Source organism: Benincasa hispida, chromosome 3, assembly GCF_009727055.1.
Source record: "Benincasa hispida cultivar B227 chromosome 3, ASM972705v1, whole genome shotgun sequence".
Taxonomy (NCBI): Eukaryota; Viridiplantae; Streptophyta; class Magnoliopsida; order Cucurbitales; family Cucurbitaceae; genus Benincasa; species Benincasa hispida.
This window is the reverse complement of record NC_052351.1, coordinates 3,639,975-3,661,023: the sequence shown is the minus strand read 5'-3', so window position 1 is coordinate 3,661,023 and position 21,049 is coordinate 3,639,975. Positions and strand designations below refer to the sequence as shown.

The 21,049-nt window shown below is 36.3% G+C and overlaps 1 long non-coding RNA gene across 1 annotated transcript; it reads left to right on the top strand.

Moving 5' to 3' along the window:
• Positions 1-15,924: 15,924 nt before the first annotated feature.
• On the top strand, positions 15,925-18,298 carry LOC120074476. The gene is made up of 2 exons (XR_005480998.1): positions 15,925-16,078; positions 17,807-18,298. It is a non-coding gene; the product is annotated as an uncharacterized LOC120074476 (long non-coding RNA).
• The last annotated feature ends 2,751 nt before the right edge of the window (positions 18,299-21,049 follow it).

Sequence of the window (21,049 nt, the reverse complement as noted above, 5' to 3'; positions counted from 1 at the left end):
CCATCATCATGAATCCCTATTCATGAATTTAATATTTAAATCATATCTAAATATTAATTGATTCTCCAATTCCGTTTAATTCCAAAATTAAATGTGTCATTATATCACATATAATTACTAATTTCCTTAGTTTTAATTTGAACGTTTCAAATTAACTAATCACACTACTCTAAGGTTAATCCATTACGAGCTAGTAGGAGGACCTCGTGGACCTACAGATCATAGGCTCCAACGTTCTTAAATTACTTGGCTAAACTCTTTACACCAAATTAACCCATATTTGTTAACTAATGGGTCACACCATTAAAGCCCATCGTTACACTCCCCTCACTATAGATATGTTATATCCACTCGATATAACCATGATTAGTAAGTTAACCCTTCACAGGTTGCTCGTAATAACGGCTAGGTCAAAAGTCTATTTTACCTCCAAGATTACCTCTTGTTCCTTAAGTCCCACTGATCCTCTAATGAACAATTGGTTTGTGATCCCATCCACAAACGAGAGTAGAGCCCCTTGTCCAAGTACCGAAGTCATCACTTAAGGGAATAACCTCTCTACTATTCCTAAAAGCAGGTAGGAACAAATTTCATCTTACACCCTATGTCCTCAGCTATCTACCCATTCTCACCCCTAAAATTGAGGTTTATTGAGTCGACGCTGTTGAGCCAACCCTCACCTATGCAAATCTAAGGATAATCTCGAATAAACAGCAGTTCATAGTTAGCTCAGGATTAAGGTCAAGTTACCTAGGTCATCGCTTTGAAATAGTCAGTCTTAAACCGTAAACAGCGATACAAAGTAAGAGTGACTAATTTCGTGGTACGATCTTGTATAAACCCATTGCACAGGACGCCCCCACTCCTCATGTCATAACATGTACGAATTAGGATTACATCGTCTGTAGCACTTTACAACTCCTTGTAAGAACTACAGAGTGGGTTGTATCCAATAGTGTTATCAGAATAAGGCACCAAACCTTATTCATATACTATAGATCATTTTGACTATTTACTCGAACCTGATCCACTTTTATGTCTCCACATAAAGTTCAAGTACTCATGTAATAGTCATGAATCTTTTAGTTTATTGGATTTATTTATAAAACGAAATAAGCAATTCATATATTCAGTAACAACTTATTGAAATTTTAGAATAAGTTTTATTGTTTACAAACCACGAGCTTTAGGACATAAAACCCAGTAATTATATTATATAATGTATCAATATACACTATTTAATTGTATCTTATACAATTAATTCCCTTTAATTAGTTTGAACAATTAAAATCACACCAAAATTAATTTGATTCCCATCAGTTCTCATTTAGCTAACGAGGGGACGTTGTGCACCTATAAATTGAAGCTCTAATGATACGAGATTAATTGATTAAAATCTTTTAATCAAATTAATCAACATTCTTAACTGTCGGTCACTCCACTAAAGACCGACAGCTGAACTCTTCACACTATAGATATATTTCTGTGTCCATTGGATATAACTAATCAATAGTGTTTGACATTCACAAAGCGCTCATAAGTTCAATTGGGTCAGATTACCATTTTACCCATGCAGTTACATTAACTCCTTAAGTACCACCAATCATTCTAATGAACAACTAGTCATAGTCCAACTATGACCAAACCCCTCTTGGGCCAGAAGAGAGTGAAGCGCCTCATTGTTCAAGCCCCAAAATCAGCCCATCTTCTTACCCTAAATATAGGGAATGAGTGAATTTCTTCTTATGTAACTATGTTCCCAACTCCTCAATCAGACGAATCCCCAAAATGGTAGGTTATTGAGTTAGCGAATCTGGCCACTCTCACCCATACAAATCAAAGGATCGCCTTCATAGAGAAGTTCACAACTCACTCAGGATTAATATCAAGTCCCCTATGGTCATCTTGGTGAAATATAAGTCTCTTCTAGCAACAGCATTATAAAGATAGATTTAACATTTCGTTGTCTAATCTTTATACAAACTATTTTGTTAAGATACTCTCACTCACATGTCACCACAAGACTAATCAGGATCAGATCATTTGTAGTACTTTACAATAATTGTAACAACGGGTCGTATCAGTAATATTACCAGGATAAGGCACCCAACCTTATCCATATGCTACAGACCATTTAGGTTTCCACCTGTATGTCTCCACATACATATTTAAGTTACATTAGATAACCTTGGTGTTGGATTTTATGTCCTAAAACTCGTAGTTTGTAAATTAATAAACATATTCTGTTTTGTTTTTCGATAAAGTTGTTATTAAAATTGTAATCTTGAATCCAATAAACTAAGGTCCTAAGGCTATTTAATGTAGTTTGAACTTTATGTAGTGACATAAATGTGGATCAAGTTCAAATATATAGCCAAAATGGTCTATAGTATATGAATAAGGTTGGGCGCCTTATTCTGGGGACACTATGAATACGGCCCACTTTGTAGTTAGTACAAACAATGTGATCCTGAATCGTTCATATAGAGATATGTGAGTGGGGACATCCTATATAATGAGTTTGCATAAGACTGAACCATGAAATAGTCACTTTTTATGTTCTAAATGTCGTTTTATGTATAAAACTGACTATCTCGTTAATTAATGACCTAGGTAACTTAATCTTAATCCTGAGCTAACTATGAACTCCTATTCACTCGGAATTATCCTTAGATCTGCATAGGTGAGGGCAGCTCAATATCGCTAGCCCAATAAGCCTCTCATTTCAGGGGTAAGATCGGGTGGATAGCTGAGAACATAGAGTGCAAGACGAAATTCACTCTTACTCGTTATAGAGATAGTAGATAGGTTGTTTCCTTTAATACTGAATCCAGGTCTTGAACAAGGGGCCCCACCCTCTCCTTGGCCCTAGAGGGATTCGGTATATAGGTTAGATCTTAAACCAATTGTTCATTAGAGGATTAGTGGAACTTTAGGAACAAGATGTAGTCTTGGGGTAAAACGATTTTTATGACCCAGCCGAGATTACGAACAATCTGTGAAGGATTAGCTTACTAATCATTGTTATATCAAATGGACACAAATATATCTATAGTGAGAGGAGTGCAACTACGGGACTATAGAGGAATGACCCATTAATTAACTAATGTTGATTAGCTCCGTCTAAAGAGTTTTGCTAGCTAATCTCGAATCGTTGGAGCCCATGATCTATAGGTCTATTAGGTTCCCCTACTAGCTCATATGGAATAAACTTAGAACAGTATGATAGAATAATTCGAATTGTTCGAATTAGGTGAAGAAAGAGAAACCGACAAGTATATGTGATATAGTGGTCGGGTTTTTCAATTTAGAGATACAGCTTTAATATTTAAATGTGATTTAAATATCAAAAATATGAATACGTTCATATTCGGAAGTTCGGAAATAATGAAAATGGTCAAAGATGTAAAAAATCAAAGAGTTGACTTTTGACTTTGAAAAGTCAAACTTTGATTGAACTTATATTCAAATGTGATTTGAATTTTGAGAAAATGAATGCGGATTCATGCTCGGGAGGTCAAAATAAGTCAATACGGAAAAAATCATAAAAAGTCAAAATGTTGACTTTTTGGTCAAAGTTTGACTTTGACCAAATGACTATTTTGCCCTTTGACAAAAGTTAGTGGGAAAATCCAAACTTTTGTTGGATAATTCTACTAACAAAATAGTGGGCTAGGTGTTGGCTTATAGTGAAGACATTAAGCCCACTAAGATAGTGGATTATAGGTGAGTTTTTATAGATTTAAGTTCATGCAATTATTGCATGGTTTTTTCTATAAATTGGGTTTTTGAATTTGGATTTAAAACTCTTGAAATTTTGTTAAATTTAGTTTTTCAAAATTGGGCTAAAAACAAAGTTAAAACCCAAACCTAATCCAAAATTCCATTTCTTTTTTCCATCTCTTTCTCTCTCTCGGTTTTCTTCATCCACCAGGTCCCACAACTCGGTTCTGAGTCCAGAGGATAGTAGGTCAACTCTAGTGGTGGTCTGAAAGATTTCGGGTCGAGATTTAGCGAGAAAAAGTGGTGTTCGGAAGCTACAAAGGTTGTTTGCTATCCACTTTATTTACTGTTTTTTTCCTCCATTTGCATGCTTATTTCCTTTAAATTAGAAGCAATTAAAGTGTAATTAGATCCTAATTCCACTGCGTATGTCTCGTGTTCCATCACTTGGGTCTTAGGTTAATAGATTATTGCACAAGTAATATGAAATTAATCAACTATTGATTCAACTAACATAAAACCATGAGGCTTTAGGGCATATACCCCAACAACGCTCTCATATATCACCCTTCAATTTATGTAGAAGATTTACTAAAACTTAGCATTATGTATAAAACTATAACAATTAGACAAACAAACTTGAAATGATTAAATTATTCAAACAAAGGTATAGAGGAGGGTCATAATATCAAATACCTTTTATACACTTCGCTGAATATACAGCCCCATATACCTTAACCACCCTAAATGACCACATATTAAGAAAAAAGTACCATGAATAATAAAATTACCATATATATTATCAAAAAAGAACCAAATGAGAAAGAAATGGAACAAATGGTTTATAGAGGAAAAAATATCCAAATGTGGCAAAGGTGAGTGGCGGTGGGAGCGGAGCAATGACGATTTGAAGAAAAGTAAAAGGGAAAAATGAGGGTTATGGCAGCTTACAAAACGCGTGTATTAGTAATGGGGATGAGGAAGCATGGAACTATAGAAACGAACGAGCTGACGATGGTTGTGTAGTGGCGTGTGGTGGTCATAGTCCTACCATAGGTGAGATGTTTCCACAAATCTCTGGTGAAATCTCAAAGAAGATCACTAACCTTTGGTGAAGTCCCAAAGAAAATCACAACCTCTGGTGAATCTTGAAGGAGTCATAAACCTTTGGTGAATCTCGAAGGAGATAGAAACCTCTAGTAAAATTTTAAAGGAAATCACTAACCTCTAGTGAATCCCAAAGGAAACTTAAACCTCTGGTGAATCCCAAAGAAGATACTAACCTTTGGTGAATCTTGAAGGAGACACTAACGTCTGGTGGGTACACGACTACGGGTAGGGGCAACTATCATTAACATAATATCATGCAATAAATCGGTCCCACAATCATGAAAATATAACATCATACTCATACATCCTCATAACATATCAAGTAAAATTAATTCATGCTCATTCATCCTCTTAAAATATCTCATCAAATTCTAGATCATGCTCATACACATAACATGCTTCAAACACATTTATCACATGATCGTATATTCTCTCTAATCAGGCATCGCGATTCATAAAGTCTTAGAACCATGGAAGTTATCCTTAATTTTATCGTCCGACACAAAGGCGGGTCTTGTAGTAAGATTACTTATCTCAAAATTAAATCCAAGTAAACTCAAGCAAGCATAACTTCTCCTTGCCAAGCAAGGCCTTGAAACAATACGTAAAATAATAAATCAAAATTTAAATTGAACCTTTAAGGCCTAATTCCCAATCTAAATTCGTTCAAAATAACTCTAAACATTTACTCACGTGATTCGCTCCAAATTCACTTTAAAACTTCAAACAACACCTTCAACCTATGCCCAAAATCACAACAAAGGGTTGTAAACCAATTTACATAATCCTTTAATAGCCTAAAGAGCCTTGAAACTTTAAAATACTTGCAGTAACAGTACTAAAATCACCAAAATTGACCTTTAATATCAATGGACAACAATCCTTGACATCTCGAAACTACGTCCCAATATTTAAAACATAGTGAATATCAAAAAATTGGAACTGAAAGTTAATGGGTACTGAAAATGCTTCAAAGATACTACTAAATCACTTGACGTTACCTCAAAACCAAAGATTCGAAGAACAGGTGGCGCGATGACAGTGATTGGCATCAGATGACAGCTTTCAGACGACTGACGATTGTAGGTGGTGATAGATGATGGAAGACGTGGGCAGCGAATCAACAAACCAACCACGAGATCCAACGAGATCGTTGCGAAATGCTGCTGGCAAGATCTAACGATGGCATGGTTGGTCTAAGAAGAATGGACGTTATGGCGCGCCTAGGTTAAATGGAGAAAATTTTCCTAAAATACATTTTTTTTTCAAAATAGGAAAGCCAGAACCGCGACACTCTATCATAGCGTCGCGGTGCTATATGCATGAAAGGCCTCTACATGATAGAGCATTGTGGCATGCCTTAGGTGCTCTCAGATTTTTACGCCGAGGACGGCGCCTAACAATGCTACGGCGCTACCCTGTCCTCTTGAAACTTCATGTTTTGGCCTTTTTTCTTGATATTTGGCCCGGTTTTCATTCTTTTGACTTTCGATTCTTGTTTTTTTGATATTTCTATGAAAAACACTTGCAAACACATTAAATCCAATAAAAAAAATAACTCTAGATAAAGAGCAATTAAAGCATGTTTCAAGTGCTTTTCAATGTTTAGAGGTCGTTCAAGTGTTCTCGAGGTGCCATCAAAGGAGTTTTACCAATTTCCATCCAACGGAGGGTTCTTCGACAATAAAGTTTTCTTTAATATTTCATTCTTTTAATCTCTTTACATTAAGAATTTGTACGCAAATATGTTTTATAAAGCGATGAGTGGTTAAACTCTTTAGTTTTAGGGTATTGAGAAATTGTTTATAAAGTTATGCTAATGTTATAAACTTTTCATGGATTGTTGTAAATAATATGTTTTTCATGGTTATTACGCTTAGTTTTGTTGATTTGCTCTCAATGAATGTTAGATTAGATATTCAATTTGATGGATATATAGAATTTATTGAACTTAATCTAAGGTGTATTTTACTTTATTTTCCTTTTTTTAAAAAAAAAAAAAAAAGATTGGTCGGTTGTACTTTAGTATATACCCCGAGATAATTCTAATCTTCTTTTGTTTGCCCCCGAGATTGATAGAACTTTCAGAAGGAATGTAAGAGCTCAAACAAATCAAACTGGTGAGATGACAGAAGAAGCACCACCAAAGGTAAATAGGGAGCATTTTCAACCAATCCTCATGAAGAATCAACCCGGAGTTGTGAATGTGCCAATAAATGTCAACAATTTTGGATTCAAATTAGAGTTTATACAAATGGCTCGTGATATAACTTTTAGACAATGTCTCACTAATGACTCTTACAAGCACCTTTGATCTTCCAAATGGAAAAGAGGGAGAAGATAAGAATTCGATCGAAGAAAAAAATGTGGTCAAGAAGAACAAAAAAAATGAAGAAGAAAAATAAAAAGAGGGATGAAGAGAAAAAGAAATTTGGTAATTTTGTAAAATTGGATGATATAAGCAAGTTAAAAAACTTAAGTTAACTTGGAGGGTTGTAGTTAGCTCTCGAAAAGAGCTACTTTTATGCATCTAATCTTACTTTCTTGTTATGTTTAATGTTTATAATCATAGATTCTCGAGCAATTCATGTATTCTGGAGTGTTGCGGCTATTCAGGCTTAATTTGGAGCTATTCGAATCAGATCAAGCACCCAATGTTGGGATTGGTGTTCTAATTCTCCCAGAGTCTTGTAGTTTATACACTGTACACATTATTATGAATAAAATAAGAGTTATTTTATTTGGCATTTACTCATATCCAATAAACAAAGCTCCATGGTTATTGTATGAAAACTTAAGCATGTATATAAGATATACAAGTGGATCATGCCTTAAGTGATAACCTAAAAAGGCCTGTAGTATAAGACTTAAGGAGGGATACCTGATCCTGTGACACTACGGATACGGTCCACTAGTCGTTGATACTTGATGGTTGATCCTGACCATTAATGTGGAGACATGCGAGTAGAGGTGTCCTATACAAAGAGTTTGTATAAGATCAGACCACGAGATGAATAGCCTCTTTATATAACATCATTGATACTTGAGACTTACATCTCACCTAAACAACCATAGGTGGCATGACCTTAATCTTAAGTGTTTTGGGAACTCTTGCCTTTGAGGGTGATCCTTTGATTACTATGGGTGAGAGTGGCCATTGCCAATTCAACATGCCTACCTTTTTGGTGATTTATCTGATTTGGGAGTTGGAAACTCAGTTACACAAGATGGAGTTCACTCCTTCCCCGAAGCAGGGGTAAGTAGATAGATTGCTCCTTTAAGGGTTGATTCTGGGTCTTGAACATAGTGGCCACAGCTTCTCTTTGGAAGAGAGGACTCAGTCATTATAGGACTATGACTTATGTCCATTAGAGTGATCAATGGTACTTAAGGAATTAGATGTAACTACAGGGACATAACAGTAATTGGTCTAACTGTACTTACGAGCGATCTGTGAAGGGTTATCGCATTGTTGATTGGTTGATATGAACAAAAAATATATCTGTAGTAAGGAGAGTGCAGCTGTCGATCTTTAGTGGAGTGTCCGACAATTAACGGATGGTGGATCTCGTGACTAAAGAGTTGAATCAGTCATACACGTATCATTGAAGCTTCAAGCTACAAGTTCATAAGGTCCCCTAGGTAGCTCAATGGATTCAAGTTGAGAATCAGTTCTTAGGGTTGATTTAAAATGTTCAAATTGATAAGAGGAAATTCGATTATATATGATATGATCGGTTTGATGTAAGAGATACATCAAATGGAGGATTAATGTAAATGAGATTTACATTAAGTACCATAAAATAGAAAAAGAACTATAGTTTATATGTTTCATGAGATGAAATACTAAAACTATAGGTTATAAATATAATATGGTAACTTTGTTATCATATATATTTATAATAATATTAATTATTGGATAATTATATCTTTTTCTCTAATAACCAATTGAGTTGAAGGTTATTGGTGGTTTTATGGTAACTGTGAAATAAAAGAAAAAATGTTTTCCTAAATTTAGCAGAGTTGCTATTCTCGAAAAGGAACTCACGGATTGTTGTCAAGTGAATTGGTTTCACTAAACGATGGCTGAAAAAGAGACTAAACGATTGTGGAGTGTTACTATATGATAGTTCACTCAGCTGGTCGTAGCTAAACGATCGTAGGACATTATCTATACAATAAGTTGCCTTCTTCTAAACGACTGAGCATTTGTCTATACGATAGACACTTCTCATCTCCCACTTGCTCAATTGTTTACATGATTGTTATTCCTCCGGTCTCTTCCTCTAACTAATTCCACACAGAGCCCACACTTCTGGATTCTCACACCGAGAATACCAAGGTGGCCATTGTGGTGGTGTCCTCACTCAACTCGACTGAGTTCGAGGTTTTGAAGGTCGTTCATTGTGTGTTCGCGGTGTTCGTGTGGTGGTTGTTGTTAATCGTGCTGTGTTACGATCATTGTGTACAAGCGTTCGTGTGTTGCTGTCTTGGAGATTGATCGAACGTTCGTGATCGAGGGAGTTTGAAGCATGAGTGTTCAAAGGCATGTATTTGTTATCCCTTGATTGTCTATAACATGCTAGAATTTCGTATTGTGCATGACCAGTTAGTTTCCATTTCTTGTACTATAATTGTGTATGTTCAATATCGAATGGAATTTGAAACGATCGTTTCGCTGCTCATGAAAATCCCCATGTTTGATTTCCTTCACTCGAGACTTCGAGGAAAGTCAAAAGGATGAAAATACTCCGGAAGTCTTAGTGCCACGAAGCTGGTTGGTGCCTTGTGGGGTGCAAATTCCAGTAGGCAACATAAAGGGTAAGCACCATATGTTTCAAAGTTTGACGGAACCACGAGGGCGCACGCGTGTGAGAACGCCATGACGCTGCCCCTTAGCATCGCGATACTACGTCGATGCTATAAAATTTTCAAAGGGTTGGAAGGTCGAGATTTTGATAGAGGCAACCAATTTTTCTTCCTCTTCTTCCATTCTTCTATCATTCTCTCAGTTTAAGATATTATTTTGGGGTGTAGAGGTTAGTATTTTTTAGATTTAGGGAGCAAAAGACCAATGTAATTTTTGTGAGATTTCTTTTAACTAATTGAATGCTTTTGATTTATTTCTTTGAATCTCAATTTATTTAGATGTATGTTTATGTTTTGATTGGGTCTCCCTCCATGGATGTATGTCTTAGTTGATAGGTCGACTTGCACGTTCTTTCTTTATTCGCCTAGCTTTAATCTCTCAAGTAGCAAAAGATTGTGTTGTGTATGTTAAGGAATATAATCTACCAGTAGGCCTTAAAATGCATGTTCAATCTAGATTCAAAGACAAATTAATTGATTAGTTAGGCTATCTAATTAGTTCTAGAGAGGTGCTTTTCAACCTAATAGGGCTAAAGCACGTAGTTAATTAGGACGCTTGATTGGTTCACCCAATGAGTTGGCTGCCATTGAGTTAATGAATTCGTTTGGGTAAATTGTTGTGAGTATGTAAATTGAATGCATGTTTAATTAAGAGAAGTCAATGATCGAAATTACATTAGAACCCTCTCTTGGTCCTAGAACTAGATTTTCTAATTCAAAGTTACATTTACCACTTACTTTTGTTTTCATGTCTTTATTTCTACGCCATTCTATTTCACACAAAACTCCCTATTTACCACTATAATCAAAGAATTGACTTGATGAAACACATCTCGCGCTTCCCTGCGGATTGACCTAGACTTGCCACTTGTACTACTGAGTAATATAGATAGTATAGTTTGGTAATCATAAATTTTATTTGATCGGTCATTTTCAGGTGACAGCAAACGGTTGTTTCAATTGCAGCTAATAGCATTGTGCTATGTGGCAGTTTTTATATAAAAAAAAATTAATTATTTTATTTTTATTTTTATAGTAAGAGCACGAGGTCTACATTTAAGAAGAAAAATTTATAGTATTAACAAGGGGAATATGGTACTTCTTAAGTATTTGAAAGATGAAAAATACTCGGGTGTATCTCGGATAACACTTATCTTTGGGCATCCCATTGAATGGTCGCTATATGGAAAATTCTTCTTCTTCTTCTTTTTCCTTATTTTGAAATATTTTATATTTTTTTGGTGTGAGTGATGAAGCACCCAAGCATCACCCTAGGAAAATTCTTAGATTAAGTAGAAAAATAGGGTTGTCCAGGTGTCGAGACTGGTATTAGTTGTTATTGGAGATAAATTTGTTTGCGTTGTTGATATGTGTTAATGGTCATGCGATGATCATGTGATGGTCTGAAGAATATGTGTTATGCGTGTATGCAATGATCATGCGTTCCTATCACAAGTTTTCTTGCTCTCTCGCCAAGTATAACGAGATCACAAGTTTCTTGGGATGATCCGAGGTCGAACACGAGGACTTGCAACTAAAAGATGAATGTAAAGTAATATGTTTGAGACAGAGAATAAAAATAAAAAGAAAGAAGCTGATTAACTATACGCTACTCCTACTTCTAGCTAAACAGACTGAACTAATGAAGTTTGACTATGAGAATCGGTAGAGATGGCAACTGTTAACGCATAATAGAATGCATGGAGAAGTAGGGTTGGGGAGGAGATATCATCAAGTCCTTAAGTTTGGTCGCAAGGGTAATTCCAGCTCGCCACACTCGCGCATTGCACACTTCTCGGTTGTTAGCCATATGTTTTATAGTTCTATAATGTATGGTTGCGTTGATCATAAGGTTATTCCTATCTCTAGGAACACTGCTTACTTTGTTTAATGAGTTCCACTACTTATCCTCTCGGGCAGTTGGTTATAGCTACTCACTCATAGAAAGCATTGTGAAAGCCTCGCACTAAGTAAACAGGATTGACTTACTATACTCACGCGACGCACACCTCTCAATGGTTCGCTACATACGTCATATCTCCATGCTGCATGATTGAGTATTCGATAACTCTTGAAATTTGTATCTAACTCATGGCGATGAAAGTAAAAGATGGAGTAGAAGAAGATGATGTAAATGATATTGAAGGAACTAAAGAGATGCATTGATTACAAAATGTATTAATGTCTTAAGTTCAAATGTAATACAATAAAGAGGTGAGAAGAGAGATGGACGGCTAGATGTACGCAATCTCTTGCTACTATCAGATATATGTCAAGGCTGCTGGTGGTGTAATGGATGGGTGGTGGAGTAGTCCCTCTCGAGCTCTATCTCTAACGAAGCTTCGGTCGTCAATCGAAGAAGTTGTAGAAATGAAGAACCCTCAAAGAATTTTTTGCTCATGCTTTCGTTTGTGATCACAGGAATCTGCCCAAGGCAGAAGTCTCGAATGGTTGAACTTGGGCTTCAAGGCTCTATTTATAAAGCCCAAATGGCAACAGCTTTCATAATCCCGCCCTGAATCACTGCCATTACTAACGCGGTAGGTGAGAATGTCATCATGATCTTATCTCTTTGGTACTCCCGAGGCATGCGTTCATAATTGTATCTTCTGAAGGATTAACGCATTCCACCCACTTTTTGCGATCATACTTCTATCATGGCTATCACTCTGTAGTTGCGACAGCGCATGTGACCAACTTTTCTTCGTTGAGATCAATGCATGTGATCGCCTTTTCTTCATGCGATCAACTCTTGTGATAACTACAAAATAGACACTTTGACACAAGATAACACATGATATGAGGTTAGAAGGGATTTTTAGTGCATATCATCTAAGGGGGTTTGGAATTTTAAGACCTAGAAAGGCATTCGATTTATTAAATGAGCTGTTGTTAGAACATCATCTCCTCATAAATAGGACGGAAGAGAAGTTGACAACATAAAGGACCGAACAACTTCGATAAGATGACGGTTTTTCTGTTTGGCTACTCCATTTTATTGAGGAGTATACGCACACGAACTCTGATGGACAATTCCTTTAAAAACTAAGAATTCCCTAAAGAAATTATTAAAAAAACTCCCAACCATTGTCACTTTGAAGGATAACAATTTTTGCGCTAAACTGGGTTTCTACAGAACTGTAGAACTATTTGAAAACCGACGTGACTTCAAACTTATCAATGAGAAGAAAAACCTAAGTTAATCTAGTGTGGTCATCAATGAAAGTTACAAACCACCGTTTACCAGTGGCAGTAGTAACAGGTGATGGACCCCAAATATCACTATGGAAGAGGGTGAGTGGTTTGGAAGGCTTATAAGGCTAAGGTTTTAGTGAGACACGAGGTTGTTTAGCTTAGATACACACATCACAATTCAAGTTAGAAAGATTAACATTGCGAAACAGATGAGGAAACAAATATTTCATATAATGGAAACTAGGATATCCAAGATGATAATGCCATAACATATAATCAGTTTCAGAAGTAGAAAAACAAGATGAAAGTAAAATAGTCCTATCACATATCCTAGATGAAGCATCTTCAGTAAAGAAATAAAGCCCCTCATCATGTCGGGCAGTGCCAATCGTTGTCCCCGAGTTCAAGTCCTGAAAAACAACAACATCAAGTGAGAAAGTAACTTAACATTTTAAATCTCTTGTAATCTTGCTAACAGATATTAGATTATAAGAAATTTTAGGAACATGCAGCACATCTTGAAGAACCAAATCCTCAAAGGGTGACAAATGACCTTTCCCAGGCACAGTAGCAAAGGACCCATCAGTGATTCTGATCTTTTCATTCCTAGCACTTGAATGATATGAAAGAAATTGGTCGGAAGAGCCAGTTAAGTGGTCTGTAGCCCCTGAATCTAAAATCCACCAATTATATTAACAAGACCAAAAGATTGAAGAGTACCTGATTGGACGATCACACTTACACCCACTGTACTAGAGTTACTTTTATTGGTTTCCTGATTCTGAGGTTGAAGACCCCCAGTTGCTGATTCACCTCCTAGTGCTCGTCCAAAACCTGACTGATGTCGTTTACCATTAGGTGGATGGCCATGCAGCTTCCAGCATTGGTCTTTAGTGTGCCAGGGTTTTTTGCAGTGTTCACATACTGGAGTTGGCTTGCCGTTTTACTTATCATTGATAGGACCTGGCGTTTTAAATGTAGCAGAATTAGTTGGTGAAACCTGTGTATTATTCATAGCATTGGACCTGTTTTTTTCAAGGTGAATTTCAGAGCAAACTTCCATTAGGGATGGTATCGGACGGGTTCCCAATATCCGACTCCATACCATGTCAAACTTAGAATTCAGTCTTGCCAGAAAGTCATAAACTCGATCAGTCTCCTCAGACTGGTAATGTAAGACTCCCCCACACGGACAATTCCATACCATCTCTCGACATAGGTCCATTTCTTGCCAGATAAGAGATAGCTTGTTGAAGTACGTTGTAACGTCCACTATTCCCTGCTTGCATTCATGGGCATGTTTGCGTAAAGTATAGAGTCAAGAAGCATTCTGTCATTTGGAGTACAACTTCTAGACAGCCTTCTAAAAATCTCATGTAGTGACAGCATATAATAGGGGTTTGCCAATTTGAGGCTCTATACTCCCTACTAGAATAGACCGAAGTAAGAAGTCTTCACCCTTCCATATATGTTCTTGAGGGTCACCCGGTCTTGGTTTCGATATATCGCCTGTTAGATATCTAAATTTATGACGACCATCGAGGGCTATTTTTATGGATTGAGACTAAGAAAAGTAATTATGACCATTTATTTTCTCCACTACAATAAAGCTAGCAGAATTTCCTAAGAAAATAAATTTGTTGTAGATAAGGCAGGGAAAGAGGTTACCGGACTTCCTGAGTAAGTTGTAGAATAAAGGGGAGTTCTGATCGGGCATTAAATGTAGCTCTAAGAACTTCTTCGAGAGTAGCCATATGTTGCTGAACTGACTCATTCTGCTATTTAATCTGGAGTTGAAGTTGAGTGAACTGTTCCTGGATATAGTCAAGTTTTTGTTCCGAATATGACGAAGACGATTCACCCATCTTCAATCGGCCACCCATAGGAATTCCTTGGCTGAAATCGCTACCCACACTCGGCTGGAATGGAGGCATCACGACTGGAATAGGGAAAACCCTAGGTGCGGCTGGGCAAGAGCCACGGCTCGGGTTTGAAGGTTCGCGGCAGAACTGAACAACTGAGTCTACGTGCGAACGTCTACGTTGAAGCCGAATGGCAGTTGGGGATGATCGGATGTCTGTGCTCGGCTAGAGCCGGTCTAGAAGGCTCCAACTGGGTGGGCGCCGGACGGGTTGTATCTATCTTCGATCGGTTGGCTCTCTTCGACCGGCTGGCGTCTGCTTATGGAAGGATCGATGCGAAGCTGCAATCCACTCATCCCTTGGCTTTTGATCGTCTGGCACACTGTAGCTTTTGTAGCCGCCGTCTGGTGGCTGATCCAATCGGTCAGCTAGATTTGTTAGTTTCTGATCCAATCGGCTACCTGTCCTTCAGGTTGGGCTACTCCAATCGGCAGATGAAGATGAGGTAAGACCGTCTGGAAGTACTGTTTTATAGCGATTTGTACGACAACAACAATATCCGTGGTTGTGGTGCCAGATGGCACTTGTGATTCTCCTATTTGATTTTCCTCAATGGTGGCAAGGATTTCATCTCCTTGCTCTGATATCATGATGAAAAGTAGAAAGAGAAGGAAAAATAGGGCACACACAGGGATACGTGGAAAACCCTATTATAGGGAGAAAAAAATCGTAATATAGAGTTTTTCTTATTAAGATTTGATACACCAGATACATAGAGGCTAATTTAAATAGAAAAAGGGAAACCCTAGATTATGGTGAAAAGACAAAAATGCCCCTAGGGCTTAAACCCTATTTTCAACACGATGGTGAAGAAGTTTGTATTACCCTTGTTTGTCCCTCTAAAATGATAGTTCATTGTGCAATGAACTGATATGGAGAGGATCTATATGAAAGGGTATTCTGATTTTTCATCCGGAGCAAAACTGATTAGTAGAAATGTAAAGAACACTGAAAGTTATAATAATAAAATATCGTAAGAACAGTTATGAGGATGATGAACAAATGCTCTGTTTCAGATATTTTACATTTTTCCTGTAGAAGTTTGAGAGAAATATTAGTATCTGATTCCTTGGGAGAAGTTAATTGTTTGCTTTCATGAGGAGGTTCTCTGTCCTCTAATGAAAAAGATTTATACTTATACTTGAACCCTACAAAATTCTTGATTAAATGGGCATTATATATTCTTGATTATATCTCTTGTTCCCCAATTATTTTCTTACTTTTCAGGCTCATGGCTCACTTGAAAGTGTGATGATGAGGTATGACGACAGTAATTCACCTTTACTTTTTGAATGGGGAAGCTAAATCTTCTGAATGAACTTGCATCAGTGCGGTTATTTATCCTTTATAAAGATTTTGTGTCTATTTTTCTTTCCTCCCAATCAGAATTTATTTCACCCCCTTCTTTTGCTTGCTATTTAGCTCATGGATTTTTTAAATTCAACATCATGAATGACTACTGTGTTGTTTGTTTAAGATGGCTGTGAAATGGGCCTGACTATTATGTTCTTGTGATATCATGATAAGCTGGTGGAAGGCTTTGATAGAATAAGCCGCACGTACTAGGTGATAGGCATCGCTTTGGGTGTCATACTATGACTATCTTAAGTTTCGGAATTTGTAAGTAAAATATCAATTGGTTATTGTGTATGTGTGTCAATGTAGGAAGTGGATATCATATTTGAATGTCCTCATAGACTTTGAGGTGGTTTATACTTCACGCGAAGCAAGGGATTAGATATTTCGAGACATTTCCTTTGGATAGGCTAATGTTCATATTTTGCTTTTGGGATGATCTTGTTGGAAATTGTCTTTTAAATGTAATGTAGAGCTTTTGCAGGAGGTTTATTTCGATGATGAATCTGCAGAAGTTGTTTTTTCTTTTATAACAAATGGTTACCAATAATCTAGAACTAGTGTGTTACATCTGTGGAAATGAGGTGATTTGTCCATTGTAAGATATGTAATGTGATAGTAACCAATTTCTTTTACAGATGCATTTATTAAAAATGAGCAAGGATTGATATTTGTACTAGGGTTAATAAACAACAAAAAGTGAAAAGGCAAAGCCAGGAGATAAAATGAAACCAAAGAGTCTCTCTTTTTGTTTCTCTTAGCATTGGTATTCTAGGCATTTGGTATATTATTAGTTGAAGTTGGTCAATATAATCAAGTTTAGTAGAGCTTATTCTTTTCCAGCAGTGGCATATGTCCATGCCCTGAAAATTTCTCCCTTTTTCTCATCAGACAATAATTAATTAAGATGCTTTTCTGTTTCATACGGTGGTTCTCTGTTTACAAATTCAAGTTGGTTTGCTTTTGAGAGTGTTTAATTGCAAGTGATCGTACAATTGGCTTGCTTGCTTCTCCTTCTCTTGGTATTAAAGCGAGACTGGAGTCGTCAATGATGGTGGTGATAATGTTATTATTGGTGAAGATGATGATTTGTATGACAATGTAACATCCTCTCCAGAATCATAAGGGACAGAAAACTCACGCAATGTAAAAAGCAATTCAAAAGAAATAGTAGCCAACGACACTGATAAGGCGCCTGAGTGGGTCGAATGGAGGAAGACCTCAAATGATGCAGGTTCCTCTTTAATACTTCCAAATGGGGAAGCTGCAGTAGTTTCAAAGGTCACTGAACCAGATACCACAGAACCCTCTTCATCCGTAGATGCATTGACTAGTAGTAAAGAACCCTTAGACTTTGTTTTGGTGGCTAGGGAATTGTATTCTTAGATCCTTGTGTACATCAATCAATGGGGCAGGTATAATAGGTTGGTTATTCTCTCACCCTTTATAGAAAAGTTGAGGTCTTATGTTTGTCTTTCACTCTCGTGGTATCTCTATGAAAGAGAAGGTTCTGATGTCATATATATATTGCGGGTAATTGAATAGTATTTAGTTATTAATGGACGTCGATAAGGTTTATCTTTATTCTCGTGTCTGGAAACTTTACCTCTGTTTATGGAACTATTGTGCAGAATATTGATGATTGTGAGATCAAATTACGAGTACGTGTTGAACAAAGTACATTATAGCACAAGAGCCCAGCATGTGCGGTTGAAACTCGGTATTGATCATCTTTTGTCTATGATGAGATGACAGCATATCATCCAATACAAAAGTTATCTCCCCATATATGGTATTTCTTTTTTTCTTTTTGCCTTTTTATTTTGAGTCTAATTAGTGGGTCGGAGGTTAATATTTTTACCTTTTAACTGAAGACACGTACCTTAACTTGAGATATGTCCAAACTGGCATGATATAAATGTTGCCTTTATTTGACCAACATAAAATCTTGAGGCTTATTATGCATAGAATCTTTAAAATAGTACATAAACTTGTGTTGTCTTATCTTGAGTATTATTAAGTCGGCTGCATTATGTGAAGGGAAAAGGCTAACTTCTTTTTCAAAGCAACTTATGTAATTTGTACTTCATATTTGGTAGGACGTATTATTCACCCAAGTCTCCTTTATTGATGTGATTTAATTTTGTGCACATTCGCCTCCCTTTTATTTTTATATGATTTTGTTCTAATGGTTATTGCCGAGATTTGCTATTTACTACTAGATGCAAGGTAAACTGGCTAAGTGAGGGTTAATTGATATTTTAGCCCTTTTGACATTTGAATTTCTAAAATTAGACAATTTTTAAAAACATTGCTGTTCTTTTACCCTTCAGTTTTTAAAAGAAATGGAAATTACAATTATATCCTTCATATTTCAAAATTCAAAACAAAACCAAAAAATGGGGTAAGTTCAAAAATAATATATTTTTTAAAAATAATGACAAAAATAGAGTATATAGGAAAGAAATTACAAAAGTAAGGTGGAGGGAAAAAGTAATGACAAAAATACAGAAGCATAATCGTGTACCTAGTACACGATTTTTTATGTCCGCTAACAAACTCGTGGACCCGTCCACAAGTTCCATATTTTTATTTTTTTATTGCTTTTTGATTTAGGTGGATAGAAAGTTGAACAAATCTATTTGAATTTCACAGTAAAACAAATCTACTAGTAAAACAAATCTATCTGAAAAAAATAGATTAGATTTAGCCTTCAAATTTGATTCAATTTAAAAATAGATTTGGCCTTAATTCGTGGCCAAAAATTTGATTCAGTTTTTATTTTATTGTAAGCCTCTAAGAATTTGAAAAAAAATAAATTTAACCTTAATTCATGGCTAGAAATTTGATTCAATTTTTATTTTAGTGTAGGCCTTTGAAAATTTGAATTTCACCGTAAAAATTCTCCGAAGATGCAAAAAGGCTAAAAAAAATATACGTAAGAAGACGGAAGTTAAGAGAAAATGTTAAAAAAAAAAAAAGATTTAGCCTTAATTCGTTGTTGGCCTTAAATCGGGATACACGATTTATGTTCTGACTCAAAACTCATGGACCCCGTCCACGATTTCAAAATCCTATTTTCGTCAAAAGTTTTAAACCAACCCTATTTTTATCAATAAATATTAAAATAACATTGTTTTTTAAAAAATTCCCAAAAAATCCCGCTTTCTTCACTCTCCTGCTTTGTTTCCCTTCTCTTCACTATTCGATTGAGTTCTCATCTTTCATTTACAATTTCAAATCGATTTTAGGACACATTTTTCCTCCATTTTCTTCCTCCATATTTCGACTGGATTGATTGAGTTTTCATCTTTTTCATAGGTTCGGTTCAAACCCCCTTTTCACATTTTTGTTTGTTTTTTTAGATGTTTTAAGATGCTGGATGTATTTTAGGATTTTTTTTTTAGTATTTTGGGATTTTTTTTGAACCAATGTATTTTTAGGGTTTCGAGTGAAATTTCTTCGATTTTAGAATCTTTTTGCATTTACATATCATTTTCAGCGTTCTTTGAAAGGATATTGACCTAAAAATTTGATTTTTTTTCCCCACAAAGATCCAACCTTTACTTTCTCAAAAATGAGGAATATCAGATCAGGCTTCATGCGAGCCTAACGGGTCTTGACCAGGGTGGACAAACGAAGAGACGATACACTCCTCGGTCTACCCTTGGTTGGGTGTGGACCAGGGAACTTACGTACATGTGAAAGCCTTGACTGGGTCTAGACCGGGCGCTAAGGTTAGGCAGAAGACTCTACTTAGCTAGTAATGAAGAGTTTTGCCTCCCTTTTATTTTTATATGGTTTTATTCTAATGGTTATTGTCGAGATTTGTTATTTACTACTAAATGCAAGGTAATTTGGCTAAGTGAGGGTTAATTGACATTTTAATTTGTAAAATTAGACCATTTTAAAAAACATTGTTTTTTTTACCCCTTCAATTTTTTAAAAAATGGAAATTATAATTATACCCTTCAGATTTCAATTTTTTTTAGGAAAAAAAAAACAAAACAAAAAATCTCTCTTTCTTCACTCTCCCTTCCTCTCCCGCTTCATTTCCCTTCTCTTCACTATCTGATTGAGTTCTCATCTTCTTTCATTTACGATTTCAAATTGATTTCAGGACATTGACATTTTTTTCCTCCATATTTCGATTGGATCGACTGAGTTTTCATCTTCTTCACAAGTTCAGTTTAAACCCTTTTTTTCGCATTTTTATTTGTGTTTGAGATGTCTTGAGATGTTCCAAGATGCTGGATGTTTTTTTTTTTTAAGAGTTATCTTTGTGATTAGATTTAGTAAGATGCTAGATATTTTTTAGGAATTTTTTTAGTATTTTGGGATTTTTTTCTAAACCAATGTATTTTTAGGGTTTCGAGGGATTGTTCTTCAATTTTAGAATCTCTTTGCATTTAAATATCATTTTCGACATTCTCTCAAAAGATATTGACCCAAAATTTGATTTTTATTCCCACAAAAGTCCAACCTTTGCTTTCTGGAAAACGAGGAATACCCAATCGGGCTTCATGCGAGCCTAACTGGGTCTTGTCAGGGGCGGGAAAATGAAGAGACGATGACATTCCTCGATCTACCCTTGGCTGGGTATGGACCGAGGAACTTACGCACCCGGTGCAAGCCTTGACTGGGTCTAGACTGAGCACTAGGGTTAGGTTGGGCTCTAGCGACGGGGAAGTGAGGATTACTCGGTCTTTTCTCGGCCGAGAGTGTACTTGAGCTGAAAAGCAGGTTTCCTGGAGCCGATCGAGGTAGGGGTGACCTGGTCACGCCCTGGCTGGGTAGGAATCGGTTACAACACTGGGATTTTGGCTCGGCCTCCCTTTGGTCAGGTGGTGACCAGACGTCAAAGATTGTGGCCT